The sequence below is a fragment of the Chlorocebus sabaeus genome, unplaced genomic scaffold, assembly GCF_047675955.1.
Source record: "Chlorocebus sabaeus isolate Y175 unplaced genomic scaffold, mChlSab1.0.hap1 unalloc_scaffold_652, whole genome shotgun sequence".
Classification (NCBI taxonomy): domain Eukaryota; kingdom Metazoa; phylum Chordata; class Mammalia; order Primates; family Cercopithecidae; genus Chlorocebus; species Chlorocebus sabaeus.
The window spans coordinates 47,201-62,436 of record NW_027327984.1 but is presented as its reverse complement, the minus strand read 5'-3'; the positions used below and the strand labels follow the sequence as shown (position 1 = coordinate 62,436).

The 15,236-nt window shown below is 48.3% G+C and overlaps 1 pseudogene; it reads left to right on the top strand.

Annotated features, from left to right (window-relative positions):
• Positions 1-3,455: 3,455 nt before the first annotated feature.
• On the top strand, positions 3,456-14,894 carry LOC140711330 (ATP-dependent 6-phosphofructokinase, platelet type-like; annotated as a pseudogene).
• Positions 14,895-15,236: the final 342 nt, after the last annotated feature.

Below are 15,236 nucleotides of genomic sequence, written 5' to 3'. Positions count from 1 at the left end.
GTTATTCTTTCAGTATTAAGATTTTTAAAGATTCTTTTGATAATTATGGATGAATTACTATTAAAACTGAGCTGCATTTGTAACACTTTAAAGAACTAATTGGATGACATTATTTTTCTCGGACGCATTTTGGATAGTTACATAATTAATGTTTATCTCTTTGCCAGAAATCTTTTTTTTTTTCCCCAGAACAGAAACCTGAAAAGAAACATTCCTTTGCAGTAAGTGCTATTTCACTGTGTGACAATCAATTTTTGAATGTGAGAACACGATCGTGTATTTTTGGGATAATTCTTGCTTAATAGTGATAATGCTAAGCGTTGAAATTATAGAACAATTTGTTTCTTTGAAAATTACTATTCGCCTGCTCACCAGGTGGGAGCTGATGAGAACGTGGATGTAAAAATTAAATTATATTTAGCTTGTATAAAATAAGTTAAAAAAAAAAAAACTTTTTTGTTGTGTGCTACTACTGAAGTTGCTTAGCTGTGGAAATGAGGTTATTGCAGGCACCTAGAATTGTATCTCCTTCACTTCCATGATGGGAAGAAATTCTCCAACAAGCACAGGAATCTGACTTTCTGATACTGAGACTCCTAGGCATGAAGTCCCATGGAAGGGGTGGTGATTACGTGAGTGTTGGCGTTGATGTGGGCACCCTCCAAGCCGGACGCGGGAGTAGGGATAGGTGAGCGTTGGCATTGATGTGGGCGTCCTCCAAGCCGGACGCGGGAGTAGGGATAGGTGAGCGTTGGCGTTGATGTGGGCGTCCTCCAAGCCAAGAGCAGGGAAGGGCAGAAAGAACAGGCCCCTCAGGAGCCATGAGAAAATAAAGTGTTGGCAGCAGTGGTAAGGGTTGGTGTCAGGGGCCAGGAAGAGGTGGCGAAGGGGGCATGTGCCTCAAGGCAGCCCTGGAACCCACGGTCCCTGCGGTCCCTGCAGTGAGGTCTGGTCTGCAGGGGATGTGAACGGCCACACGGGGAGGCCCACAGACAGCCTGGACTTGGCTGCCTCAGAACTCTGGTGGACGTTGCAAATAGCCCCACAGGGTTGCAGTGCACATTCCTCGGACAGAAAGAAGATGCTTGGAACTGTTCCAGGCACGAAGCCAGTGCCCTGTGAATAGTGGCCGCTGCTGTCGTGACTGAGTGCCATCCAACTGGGGCCATTTGCTCTGCTCAGTTCACTTAATTGGGCCAGGAATGGGGTTGCCCTGCCTTCAACAACCTTGACGCATTGAACGAGGACTCAGTTGATAATATACTCTGTAAATACGCTCTCTCGGCTAGAGTGAGCAAAGCCCAGGGAGCGGGTGGTTCTTCAGTATTAGACAGGTGTTTGTGGCAGGGCCAGCTGTGCGGCTGCCAGAGCGAATGTGACCAGGAAGCCTCTCCCCCCGGAGGTGGCCAGCATTCCTGTTAAACGTGGCGTAGGCAGAAGGTGGGCGCTGCTGGGGAACTTGCTCATGTTCCTGTTTTCTGATTGGAAATTCAAGGTTTCTGCACATCCTACATCGAAGTTGTACATTGCTAAGACTGTACACATTTCAACACTTGTGTTTTTTTTTCTGCTTTTCGGATCTATACAACCTGGCATTTGGCCGTGGCTTCCAGGACAGGCTGGATGCAGAGTGAAGTCCTCTCTGCACTGTCGATGTTTGCAGATGTCTTTTTGTATAAACTTTTTCTTGAGACTTTCAATTGCCATGCACATAACTCTACCAGTTACAATCGTGAGCTAACAGGGGTTTTTGGTTTTACTTGGATGAATGTTTAACATTTGTATGCTAGATTTGGGGGTGGAGGTCATTTATCTGCTTTTCATTTCCTCCTTGGTTATACTTAGTGACTTTCAGGTAAAGTGTGGAAGGCGTGGTACAGTGTGAATTGCAGGTCGCACTGTGGTGCAGTGGACGAGAGACGCGGGCTGCAGTGGTGTGCACAGTGCATGAGAGAAAAGAGACTTCCATCCTCAAGGGAAACACACAACAATTTAAAAAACTGATGATCTAGCTTACATGAGGTCCAACAAATTCAGTTTGCAAAGTTTAACTTCTAAGTTAATTTAGTAATTTTTCCCCTAAGTCATTAAGTTAGTAGCTTATGTTCAAATATATTTCTTTTGTCTAAAGCAAGTCATAAATTCTAAAATGAATGACTAAAGATGTAATAATTTAGGCATACAGCACCTGAAGAGAAAATTGACAGTATGCTAAAATATTGGATACAGATGCTTAAAAAATATAATGTAGCATTCTTCCAATGCATGTGCTTTTAGCATGTAACTTGGTGAGTGGTTTTGAGCTATGTTTGTAGGAATGTGTATCTTTGAATACTTCAGGGCACCACTGCAGATGTGTGCGTGAGATGTGTAAATACTGAATGTTCTTCTCCCTTCCCTTAAATGAAAAGCATTAGCTCTCTTTTTTGTATTTTTATTTTATTTTTATTTTATTTTTATTTTTGGAAGTAGACTCTTGCTCTTGTTGCCCAGGCTGGCATGCAGTGGTGCAATCTCGGCCCATCGCAACTTCTGCTTCCAGGGTTGAAGTGATTCTCCTGTCTCAGCCTCCTGAGTAGCTAAGATTACAGGCACCCACTACCATGCCCGGCTAATTTTTGTGTTTTTATTAGAGATGGGGTTTTGCCATATTGGCCAGGTTGGTCTCAAACTCCTGACCTCAGCTGTGATCTGCCCACCTCGACCTCCCAAAATGCTGAGATTACAGGCGTGCACCACCGTGCCCAGCCAGTTCCCTTCTGTACTGATTTATACAGTTTTTGCTTTTTTTTGAGAAGTGGTCTCACTCTGTCGCCCAAACTGGAGTGCAGTGACGCAAACCTTGGCTGACTACAGCCTTTACCTCCTGGGCTCAGGTGATCCTCCCATCTCAGCTTCCTGAGTAGCTGGGAATAGACACATGTCACCACGCCCAGCTAATCCTTTTTTTTTTTTTTTTTTTTTTTGTAATTTTAGTAGAGACAGGGTTTTGCCATGTTTTCCAGGCTGGTCTCAAACTCCTGGGCTCAAGCGATCTGCCTGCCTCGGCCTCCCAAACTGCTGACATTACAGGCGTGAGCACCACATCTGGCAGTTTTTTTTTTTTTGGTCCTTCCAGGATTAGAAGTCGATTTTCAGAAAACCCTTCACACTTGCAAACTTAATTTTCCATAATAATATGCCTCTAGGATAAAAGCAAGACAGAAACAAAGAAGTATGTGTGGACTGCAGTTAAAAATTTTCAACACAACATAGCTTACGAGAGGTGACATTTACAAAGAGCAGGAGGGCCCGTTCAGTGCCTTCCAGGCATTGGCAATGGCGGTCTGTGGGCGACCCTAAAGTGTGCAGCGTCCTGAGATGTGATCGTGGTGCTCACGCTTTTACCGAGGGCCTCGCAGGAGTACCGGAGGCGGCTCTTCTGCAGGCGGCCAGCCAGGCGGCAGCAGCTGGAGAAGGAACAAACGGTAAAAGACAGACGTACACGATGTTATTGTGGCAGAGAGGTTAAAAGCAGGCTCACTTTGTTCTTCAAGTTTTAAATAACTAATAATGAAGTCCTTAAATATGTATTGCGTTTCTGGATTTTACAGCAGTTGTGGGTGTGTCTGTCTCTCTAGCTCCCGTTTGGGTGCTCCCTGTGAAGAGATCTCAGAGATGCCACCTTTCTTTGTTGAGGAGACAGTGTCTGGAGAGCTGTGAACCCCGCGGTGAGGGGCGGGTGACTGACCTGGGGGGAGGCTGGGTCAGCGTGGGGATCCACCCCCACTCCACCTTCCTGTAGGGAATCCAGTTGTAAGTCTTTATGATATGGGTAAAAGGAACCTGGAAGAGGTGTTATTTTTTAAGAAGTAAGTGCCATGCTCTTTTTTCCTCATTCTTCTCCGTGTTTAAGCAGCATTGAAGGATAAGGCACTACTAGCATGTTTGTTTGGAAACGATCTTGTTGGTTATTTTACATTGAATATGATACTAAGGTTGCCTGGTAACAGAAGTTTCCCTTAACAACATGGAACTCTGTTGAATCTATTGTCCCATTGGCTAAGCCTTCTGAAGTCAGTGCGGTGGCAGCTGAAGAGGCCGCTTCCCCTTGGAGGAAGCCCCTGGATTGGCAAGAGGCAAGGCCCTTGACTGAGGGAGTGAGGCCAGTTTGCAGGGACCCCACATGGCACCTGCGGCTCTCTCCTGCCCCCTGCTGGCTGGCCAAGCAGCCTCGCGACAGTGTGCTCAGTGTGAATGTTCACTGGGCAGGCCAAGGCTTTTGTTCCAGAAACACTGACTTCAGAAACGGCCGGCCGTGTGTGTGGAGCATGGCTTACGTGTGTCTTAAACCTCTTGAACAAAGCAAGTTGATGTTTCAAATGCAAGAAACATCATTTCCTCCCATTGCTTTCTTTCATTTATTTTAGCAGTGTGTTTCTTCTGTGTTAAGAATGAGCCAGATTTCCCCCTCACCCTTTTCTAGCTTGGCTTTATGTCAGTCACACTGGCCAGAACAGGGTAAATTTTTTAGCTTCTCTGCCTTAGGAAGAACCTGTCTTTATTGATTAAAAGTGAGAGGATATATCCAGTCCTTGGGGTCGTGTTTCTATCCCTGCTAGACTAGGGGAGTGGTGAGCACCATTTCTCTGGAGACTGCCTCTCCCGCCTGCGTTGAGTAGCGAGGCCGCAGGGTCAGCTGTGGGAGCCTGCAGGAAGGGGTTTGAGTGCCTGGTACGTACGAGCTCTGGGACAGAGGCGTGCCCACTGGGGGCCACTGCCTGGAACCACAGCCTTCCTGGTGAGACGAGAGGTTCTGAAGAGAGCCGAGATCATGCCCTCCTGGGCAGGCAGTTTCACCAATATGTGCTTTGGAAGGAGTGGATTCTGCCAGTCATGGGCGTGGTGCTGACACCCTCATGGTGGCCCCCTCCGGTCCCTGATAAGCTGACCCAGAGAGGGTCCTCATCTGCAAATGGGACAGTGGCCCCCTTGGCACATGGGGTTACATCAGTGACTTGGCCGCCTGGTGCCTCCTGGAGAGCAGCCGCTGGCCTTTACCTTAGATGTTCACGTCCAAACCAGCTCCAGAGTTTGCATGAAAACTCCCAGCCCTGTTGGAGACTCCTTAGTTCAGCTTGGCACAGAACCTCGGAAAACAGCAGTTCTGTTCCGGGTTCTTCCTTCAGAACTGAGTTCCAGTGCAGGGAAGGGAGCGGAGGGGCCGTGAGGTCAGCTGCAGCCTCCTGTGCCTCCCACTCGAGCTGAGGGCCATCTCTCTCCTGGGCTTCTCCCTGTCGTGTTCCCTGGTGCTCTACTGGCTTTGCAGAGGTTGGCAACGGCTCGTTCCATGGACTTCCTTGGGCCCCGCGCTTGACTCCTGTTCACTGAATGTCGTTAGGGTCCGGCCATCGCTGGCTTTGCTCTCCTTTAGCAGTTTCTAGATGTCCAGGCTTGAAACACTGCAGGCAGGCAGGGCCATGCTTGGGATCAGCCTTCTTCTTGTCAGTACTACTTTGACTAATTGCCTGAGGCACCGCCGGAGGGACTTGCTATTTTTAGAAGCTAATTCAGGTTTAAGACACCATCTAGGTAATGAGAGAGTTCAGGAAAGCTGTATCTGAGCTCCAGTAAAGGCGGACTCTTCCGTCCCAGCTGTCACTGTGTTTACACTCAGAGGAGCACACGATCGGGGGCGTGGCTCAGGTGTCAGCGCTGCGCTGTTCCACGCACCCACAGCAGCAGCCTGGTGGGACTAGAACTCAGACACGCTCGGGCACAAATCAGCCTCTTGGGAGAGCTGCTTACCTGCAGAATTCTTTTGTCATTAAGTGGTTGATGTCATTCTTTGAATGAGTGACAGTAATTCCCCACCTCAGGGTGGGCTGCGGGGGAGATTCAGTTGGAAAAATAACCCATAAGGCTTTGTGGCTCTGGGGGTCCTGATGCCCCACCCACATTTTCCTTCCCATGCCCGGGATTCTCTAAGACAAAGGGCAAGTCTTAAAGCCTTACGACATCCTAAGTCTTAGATCGCAATTAGAGAGAGAACCCAGTACAGGTGGAACAGTGACACCCTCAGAATTCTGCACTGGCCCTTCAAGAAGGCAGTTGTGGGCTCTTTGGACCCTTGACGGGCTTCTGTCCTCTGTCCTTCCTAAGCACAAAGATGGGAATTCTTCCCATTGCCTGTTTCTCTCCCCATCTCGGCTTCTACACAATGCAAAGTGGCCCGCTAACTAGAGCCCGTGTTCACTTTTGAACACATCAACCAATTATTTTGGGAGGAAAAGAATCTGCCAAAGAAACGAAGTATAGGTTGGAATGGTTTAATGAAGCCTGTGTTTATTCAACAAAGTGTGTTTTAAAATTTCATCCGAAGATCTCAAGTGAAAATTTCCCAGTGGGTGTTAAACTTTGGTGCACAGACTCTCATGTGGCCCCCAGTCTCAAGTCCACACCCCCACTTCATGCTTTTACTCTTGGCTGAGTCCCATGGAGGCCGGTTAGGGAATCCTGCAGGATCAGCCCTTGACCAGGATGGCTGGCTGGCTGGAGAATACTGTGCTTATGTCATTCAGAGACAAGCATTTCTTGAGCGCCTGCTGTGGGTGCTTGGCCGGGTCCTGCTGATGGTGCAGTGGTGGAAGTCCAGCCCACAGTTCCTGCCCTCATGGAATTTGTAGCCTAGTGAGGACTGCAAGTCAAATAACCACGAGCTAACTGCAGGGAGAGACTCCAGGGTGATTTCTATGAAGAGAGGACATGGGGTGCCCCGAGAACCCCTGACAGACGAACTTTGCCATTAGAAACCAGGCGGCATTTTCGTGAGAAAATGACATTTCCCTCCTGGTCAGAGCTGAGGAAGGTGCCTGTGTGTGTTCCGTGGCTGCTGTGACCCTGACCACACACCTGGGGCTGGAAAATAATACTCACTGTCACACAGTTCTGGAAGGCAGGAGCCATGGACTGAGGCCAGTGTTTGCTCCAGGAGAGTCCCTCGTGGCCCATTCAGGTGCCCAGAGCTGCGGGCCTTGCCCGCCTTGTTCCCTGGTGCCGCCTCCTCCCATGTAGGTGTGCAGCATCCTGCTCCAGGGCCTCTACACCCCTCATCTGCTGATGCAAGTGGTGGCACTTAGGGCGCACCTGGATAGTCCTCAGGATTCCTTTATCACCGCATGAGGGAACGTTCTCAGGTTCCAGGCATTAGGACCGGGATTCTTTTGGGGGCTGCTCTCCCGCCCACCACTGTACCTGAATGCACACAGCAGCCAGCATATCCAGAGGCCCCAGGAGGACCTGAGGTTGCTGGATCTAGAGCGGGACCTGGTATCAGAAGCAGGCGGGGCCAGGGATTCCCGAGAAAGTCTTGACGTGTACTTGAAGTGAGCCAAAGGGTTTTGAATGACTGGATCAGATTTATGTTTTTTATAGATGGGTCTCCAGTCTGTGTGAACAGATTGGAGGGTGCCGGGATGGGAGCTGAGGCCCAGGCAGAGGTTTTGCAGAGTCCCAGGAGAGGGCGCTGCAGCCCGGACTCGTGTGTGGGTGGGAAGGTGGCCGATGCATTTCTCTGCTGCTTTTCTCCCCACTGAGCTTGGGTCCTCGTGGAGGGCGGATGGCAGACATTTCACTTGGGGACCTGATGCCTATGCATCCGAAAGACTCCCCAGGCACCTGGGTCTAAGAACCACCGTCTGCCTTTGAGTAGAGTTTCTATAAACGTAACATTCACTGATGAATGGAAGATGGCCACAGATCTAAAATCACAGGGAGCTTTAATGGAAGAAAATAGAAGATCACAGCTGTTCCCATGGACTAAGCTGGTAGGTGAGAGCCCCCTAACTTCTCAGCTCACACCTAACGGTGTCCGTGTCTGGTGAAAGCTGCTTCAGCAGGGACAGAGAGCAGCGTGGAGTGAGCTGGCTTGTGGGGTCGTCTTTTCAGTCTCCTCTTATGGGTCCTGGGAGAAGGGAGCGGCAGATGGCCAGGCCCCCACCACAGGTCATTGAGGTCATCTCCAGGTGGCTGCCACGGTGGGGTGGGGGGGTTGGGGGCATGTTCACACCCACTCCAAGGGCACATCCCGGCTGCTGTACACCCTTCACCTCTGCGATGCTGGGACCGCATGCTCAGGCGCGGTGGGGGCCCTTGCTGCACTTACTCGTCGGGGAGCTCTGGGATGGTGGGTGCACCCTGGCCCTGGGCTGGAGTGACTGATCTCTGTGACCAGACCTGCGACCACATCAAGCAGTCCGCCAGCGGAACCAAGCGGCGCGTGTTCATCAAGTCCATGGGCGGCTACCGTGGCTACCTGGCCAACATGGGGGGCTCACGGCCGGAGCCGATGCCGCATACATTTTCGAAGAGCCCTTCGACAGCAGGGATCTGCAGGTATGTGACGGGGGCTGGCCTAGGGGGACCGTCCCCTTTGGATCCACTCGGTGCTGTGGAGTGAAACATCGTATCTAGGGTGGTTTGCTTTTCGAGGGGGCATGGAGACAGGTACTACAGAACACGCCATGCTTGATGCCCTTCGCATTGCCCAGATGCCTCTCCCATGTGTCAGGTGAAGGCGGACGTGCCTGGTTGAGGACACCTTCTAGTCTCTTGTGTGAAACACGAGCTTGTTTTTTTGATGTAGTCTGTTGTGTAGTTAATGTTTTCTCACTTCTGTCACAAACGATTTGAGCGCCTCCGCTAACAATCACCACCCACGTCTGCAACTGGCTCTGAAGCTTGCTGCAGCTTCTTTTAAATCTTGAGGCCTCTGATGCTGCGTCTGCCTCTAAACTGACACACACACGGCCGTGGTTTTTTGGCATCTGTGGCTCTTTTAGGGAAGAGTGTCACCGAGCCCGGGGTCTGCCCCTGCTTGGATGGCACAGCAGAATCCAGGCCTGGACCCTGCAGTGTTCAGTTACTAAACTCCATGCAGGATGACAGGCCTTGGCAGATAAAATGCAACTTGAACAATTGTCTTTAGTTAGTTATATAAATAAATATATAATGTTATATATTGCTCTGCAACCCAGGTTGGAATGCAGTGGCATGATCCCGGCTCGCTACAACCTCCGATTCCCAGGTTCCAACAATTCTCCTGCCTCAGACTCCCGAGTAGTTGGGATTACAGGCACGTGCCACCATGCCCAGATAATTTTTGTATTTTTAATAGAGATGGGGTTTCACCTTCTTGGTCAGGCTGGTCTCGAACTCCTGACCTCGTGATCTGCCCATCTTGGCCTTCCAAAGTGCTGGGATTACAGGCGTGAGCCACTGTACCCGGCACCATTGTCTTTTAAAAGGTTAGGATGTTACTTGTTTCTGGGCCAAGTAGATCAAGTAAAAAGGGCCTTGGCGTTGTCACTAATTATGTGACATGTGAATCACGAATTTCTTCACTATGTCATATTAAATACTTGTGGAGTCATTCACTTCATCATGATGTTTCTGTCAGCGGTGGGTCCCATAAGATGATATTGGAGCTGCCCCAAACAGGTGCACTGTTATTTATCTTTTATAGAAAGATTATATATATTAAAAAACATATGTTATATACATATATATATATTTTTAACTGTGCTTTTCTACATCTAGACATGTTTAGATACACAATTGCCTGCAGTATTCAACAGTCTCAGACATTTAGGTTTGTAGTCAGGAACAACAGATATGTGGCAGGCCCTGCCTCCTGGGTTTGTGAGAGTTCACTGTAGGATGTTTGCACAAGGCTCAAGTCACCTAGCAATGCATTTCTCAGAACATATCCCCCTGTTATGTGACTCATGACCGTATTTCAGAAATCTGTCCAAAGATCCTGCCTCACCAGCATTCAACCTGGCAAGAGCTTCAGAAGAGAAATTATGATTTTTTTTTGTTGTTGTTGAGATGGACGCTTGCTCTGTCACCCAGGCTGGAGTGCAGTGGCACAATCTCAGCTCACTGCAACTTCAGCCTCCTGGCTTCAAGTGATTCTCCTGCCTCAGCCTCCCAAGTAGGTGGGACTACAGCACCTGCCACCATGCCCGGCTAATTTTTGTATTTTTAGTAGAGACGGGGTTTCACCATGTTGGCCAGGCTGGTCTCAAACTCTTGACCTCAGGCAATCTACCCGCCTTGGCCTCCTAAAGAGCTGGGATTACAGGCGTGAGCGACTGCGCCCAGGCTCCTACTTTGTGAAATTCTGCCACCGTGCCCAGTGACAGATTGATTAGATGTAAAAATCTCCATTTTCTTAGGATGAGTCATTAGAGAATTACTTCCCTCTTGTAATCCTCCCAAGATGATCTGATATAGGATGTTACCCTTTTCTAAGACAATCTGTTCCTTAAGAAATCTGTGTGTCGATGAGAGTTTACAAAATTCTCTGATCAGACACGGTTCATCAGGCCGTCATAGGAGATTCCATTGAAAGGCCACAGGTCGCTCTTTTCCTCTGAGAGCGCCGAGAGAACATCGTCATGAAAATAAGGAGCAATAGAGCCATGAATGAGCACTAGGCCAGTCACGGAATTATCATCTTCAGAGGGACCCTGTTGATTCCGGAAGGCGTTTCTAGTGGCCGCTGTGAGGGCTGCTCACATCAGTGCCCTGTGCTCAGCATTCATTGCTGCAGACGTGCTCTCGCTGCCTGGGGAGGCTCCCCGAGACCCAAGCTGTGAGAGCTTGCAGCCTCCTTGGCCACGCTCACCACCACGTGTGGTTGGCACTTCCCGCCCTGCAGGACCTGGCACACAGTAGGTGCTTAGCAGAAGTTTATTGTCTGATTAACAAAATGCTCTTTTCCAGTCCAATGTGGAGCGCCTGACGCAGAAAATGAAGACTACTATCCAGAGGGGCCTTGTGCTCAGGTGAGTGAGAGACCAGGGCTGATCTTATGGTCACCGTAACACTGCGGTTCTTAGATTCTGCTCTGTGACTTTGGGCTGGATGAGTGGTAATTTCTTTGCCGCTGGAGTGCACTATACGCTGAGCAGTTGCAGAACAGAGTCGTGGTGTGTTGCTCTACAGACTTGCCCGCATTTAGACAACTAAAATTTTTGCTTTATAGTCTTACTCTTTTAGATATCTTAAAATCATTTCTCTAATTAGCACCTGATGTTTATGAAGGAAGAAGGAAATAGTCATCCCTCTTAGCCTCAGGGAATGTGTCCCAAGTCTCCAGTGGGTGCCTGAACCTGGGGATAGTACCCGCCCCCTGTATACATGAGGGGGTGGGTACTGATAACCATCTGATAACCAAGGCGGCTACTGAGTGACTCAGGGACAGGAGGCACAGACAGCATGGAGACTTAGGGCACAGGGATGATTTGCGTTCTGGGTGGGAAAGAGCAACACAGCACGAGATTTCATCACTCCCTGTTAGCTGGGCTTAGGTGAAATCGACATCCTGTGTCAGTTTGTTGTGTCACATTATGTGTCGCGTGTGTTGTCACTATACAACAAAACGATCTGCAGTATATGCATACACCCAGTTAGCTGGGAGACATTTTTTTTTTTTTTTTTTGAGACAGAGTCTTGCTCTGTTACCCAGGCTGGAGTGCAGTGGCGCAATCTTGGCTCACTGCAACCTCCACCTCTTCCAGGTTCAAGAGATTGTCCTGCCTCAGCCTTCTGAGTAGATGGGAGTACAGGTGTCCACCACCATGCACAACTAATTTTTGTATTTTCAGTAGAGATGGAGTTTCACTGCGTTGGCCAGGCTGGTCTCAAACTCCTGACCTCAGGTGATCCGCCCACCTCAGCCTCCCAAAGTGGTGGGATTACAGGCGTGATCCCCACCATGCCCAGCCAAATCATCTAAACTTTTAAGTCATGCCAAACATCACCAGCTTTAGGATTCTTTTGTTGGTGAGGTTTGAGTAATGGGGATTTTAAGGGAACTGTCAGCTTTCATGAAAACAGTGACAACCCCACTACTTGGAAATGCTTATTCAAATTAAACACTTCATCGAGTTAAAAACTGGAGCTTCCTAAGATTTAAAATGGATTATCAGACATGTAATATACTTGACACTCACCCCAAATCAGAATGACCTGGAATGAGCTGCATGCAGGCACACACATGTCATGAGCTGAGCCTGGGACACAGCGGTCCAGCATTCCTAACTCACACACACTCCTTCCTCACAACCTCCTATTCTTTATACTTTTAAACCAGAGCCCGCGAATTTATTCCAGAGAGCTGATGAATCCCCTGAAATGATGATGAAATAGGAGGCATATGTGTGATTTTGTTAAAGAATCCACAACGTTTATCAGATTCTTAAAGCTGCGACCCATCCCCACCCCAGATGAGTTTATGAAATCCTGATTGAAGATTTTAAAATATTGGAGATTGTTAGTTGACTCATTCCATTTATTAAAATCCTCCTCTTACTGGGCAGGGGGAACACTTGACACTTTTGCTTAACAGGCTGAGTTCAGGCTACAGGAAACAGAGATTGTGTTTTTTTCTGTTCCAGCTATCCATAAAGACCTAGAAATAAAAACGTGAATTCTGTGAAATAGAAATCGTCATTTCTATTTAACAACAAAGTGTTACTGTATAACTGATATTTCATATGACTCTAACCACCAACAGGGTGGGGCACCCTCTCCATTTGATAGAAACTTTGGAACCAAAATCTCTGCCAGAGCTATGGAGTGGATCACTGCGAAACTCAAGGAGGCCTGGGGCAGAGGTAAGGGGTCCGCGGAGGGAGGCCGTCTGCCTTGGTGAAAATGCTGTCCTATCGGGGAGAAGTAGGGTATACTGGTTCCTTCTTCAGTCCAGTACTGAGCTGCGTGTGATGTTCTAACTCCTGCTGGTCTCTGAGCGTTGCTATTTAACCAACCTTGGATTCCTGGGATAAGGTCAGCTTGGGCGTGGGTAACATGTTCTCTTTTATCACTGCTAGATTCAACCTGAAGTTCTTTTGTGCAGGCTTTTTGCTCTGGAGATCTTGAGCATCAGCCCGCAGTTTCCCTCACAGTTTAAGTGGGGCCTTCTATTTTTTGGATGTATGTTAGGACAACCTCCTTGCAACTCCATCTGTCAGAACTTCCAGTTTTGAGGAAGATTTGGCTGCTGAATGAATTGTTCATGTTTGTAGAACTATGCATGTTTTTCCTTAAATCAGTTTTGTAAGTTACATATTCTAACAAATCTTTAGATAAACTGAAAAGTTTTAAAAAACATGACATTTTGTATAATACAATTGTTAATTGTTCCAATGTGGCTGGTCCCCACTCATTCCTGAGTGGCTGTTTGTGCCAGCATCTTTCTTGCCCCCACCCCCCTCAGCTTTCTTCAGTCATACCAGGTGTGTGCTTTTTTAGGGCAAACCATTATCACTGCCAATGTGCAACGTAGAAGAATGACAGTCTACAAAAAACAGTGATGTGAACAGTTTCAATTGGTTTGTCTTTTTGAAGAACTGACTGATTCTTTCTACATCGATTTTCTTTTGCTAATTTAGCTATGGATGTTTCTCACTCCTCTGTGTGTGTATTCGTGGGCATCAATTTCTTAAGGTAATTTCCCTATTCCACTATTTAGTGAAAAATTCTCTCCACTGAGAGGAAAAACAAAAGCTGCTTTCCAGGAAGCCATCAGGGCGATCCCACAAGAGCAGAGCTGCCCAGGCCAGGCGCTGGCCACACTGTGCAGTTGTTCTCAGCTGTTCTCGGCCGTTCTTGGCCATTCTCAGCCTCCCCCAGGCTTCCAGGCCAGGTTCAGGATGGTTGCCAGGAATCTCACTTCTCATCTCGCCCCATGATTCTGCTCTCCCACCTGCCCATGTGACAGGGTGGTGTTAATCTTTTTTAAAATCTTTTATAGGAAAAAAATTTACCACCGATGATTCCGTTTGTGTGCTGGGAATAAGCAAAAGAAACCTTATTTTTCAACCTGTGGCAGAGCTGAAGAAGCAAACGGATTTTGAGTAAGTTGGGGTCTTATTGCCTTAGCAAACCCAGCCAACGTGAGTACAGGACAGGAGAATGGCCATTGCTGTTGCTTTCGGCAACTCATTCAGGGGTTTGAGGAACTAGATTTTCTGAAGCTCAGTTAAAAAATACTAGGTCTTGGCCAGGCATGGCGGCTCACACCTATAATCCCAGCACTTTGGGAGGCCTAGGTGGGTGGATCACAAGGTCAAGAGATCAAGACCAGCCTGGCCCACATGGTGAAACCCCATCTCTACTAAAAATACAAAAATTAGCCAGGTGTGGTGGTGTACACCTGTAGTCCCAGCTACTCAGGAGGCTGAGACAGGAGAAATCGCCTGAACCTGGGAGGCAGAGGTTGCAGTGAGCTGAGACCGCACCTCTGCTCTCCAGCCTGGGGACAGAGCGAGACTCTGTCTCAAAAGAACAACAATAAGAAACCACCACTAGGTCTTTGGGAAGAATTTTTAGAAATATAAAAGCAATGGTTTCATTTGACCCTGAAATTGGCTTTATTATCTAGTTGATTCAGCCGACCCTACAAACCCCGTGTTTCTGGCAAGACGGCTCACTGTGCTGGCCGTGGCATCTCCCAGCCTCACTGCTGTCCCCCCATCCCTCCACAGGCACAGGATTCCCAAAGAACAGTGGTGGCTCAAGCTGCGGCCCCTCATGAAGATCCTGGCCAAGTACATGGACAACTATGATGTGTCGGACTCAGGCCAGCTAGAGCACGTGCAGCCCAGCCCTGGAGCGTCTGACCCAGTCCTGCCTGCATGTACCTGCAACCTGGACTCACCGTGGACCATCTGTTTTTGTAACACTTAAGTTATTTATCAGCACTTTCTGAAAGTATTTATTGACATTAATACCTAACAAGCAAGCACCTGTCACCGACCGTGTGCCCCACCAGCTCCAGTGCGTGCTGTCTGGACTGTGTCTCATGCTTTCAGATGTGTGTATTAAACGTTTGCCTACAACTCCAACAGTCCTCCGTTTTAGTTTTTTAAGTAGGAGATTAAAACCTCAATCTATGGGTGGCTACTAATGGTTTTCTCAGCACTTTTGTGGGCAAAGATTATAAAAATATTTTTAGTAGGGATCACTGAACTATGCACAAGTCATAAAAGGAGAACAAAGCCAGTAGTTTACACAGGCCAAGGGGAATGCCATGTTTATTGCCATGTGTCAGTTTCCAACCACAGCAGCAGGCCAGGACCCTGGGCCTTGACCCCAGGCTCCTGCTCTCCTTAGAAAGTAAAAGAGAACACATGAATCTTACCTACTCGGCCTCTTGATTGCAATCCTAGCTGCATGTTAAAACCACC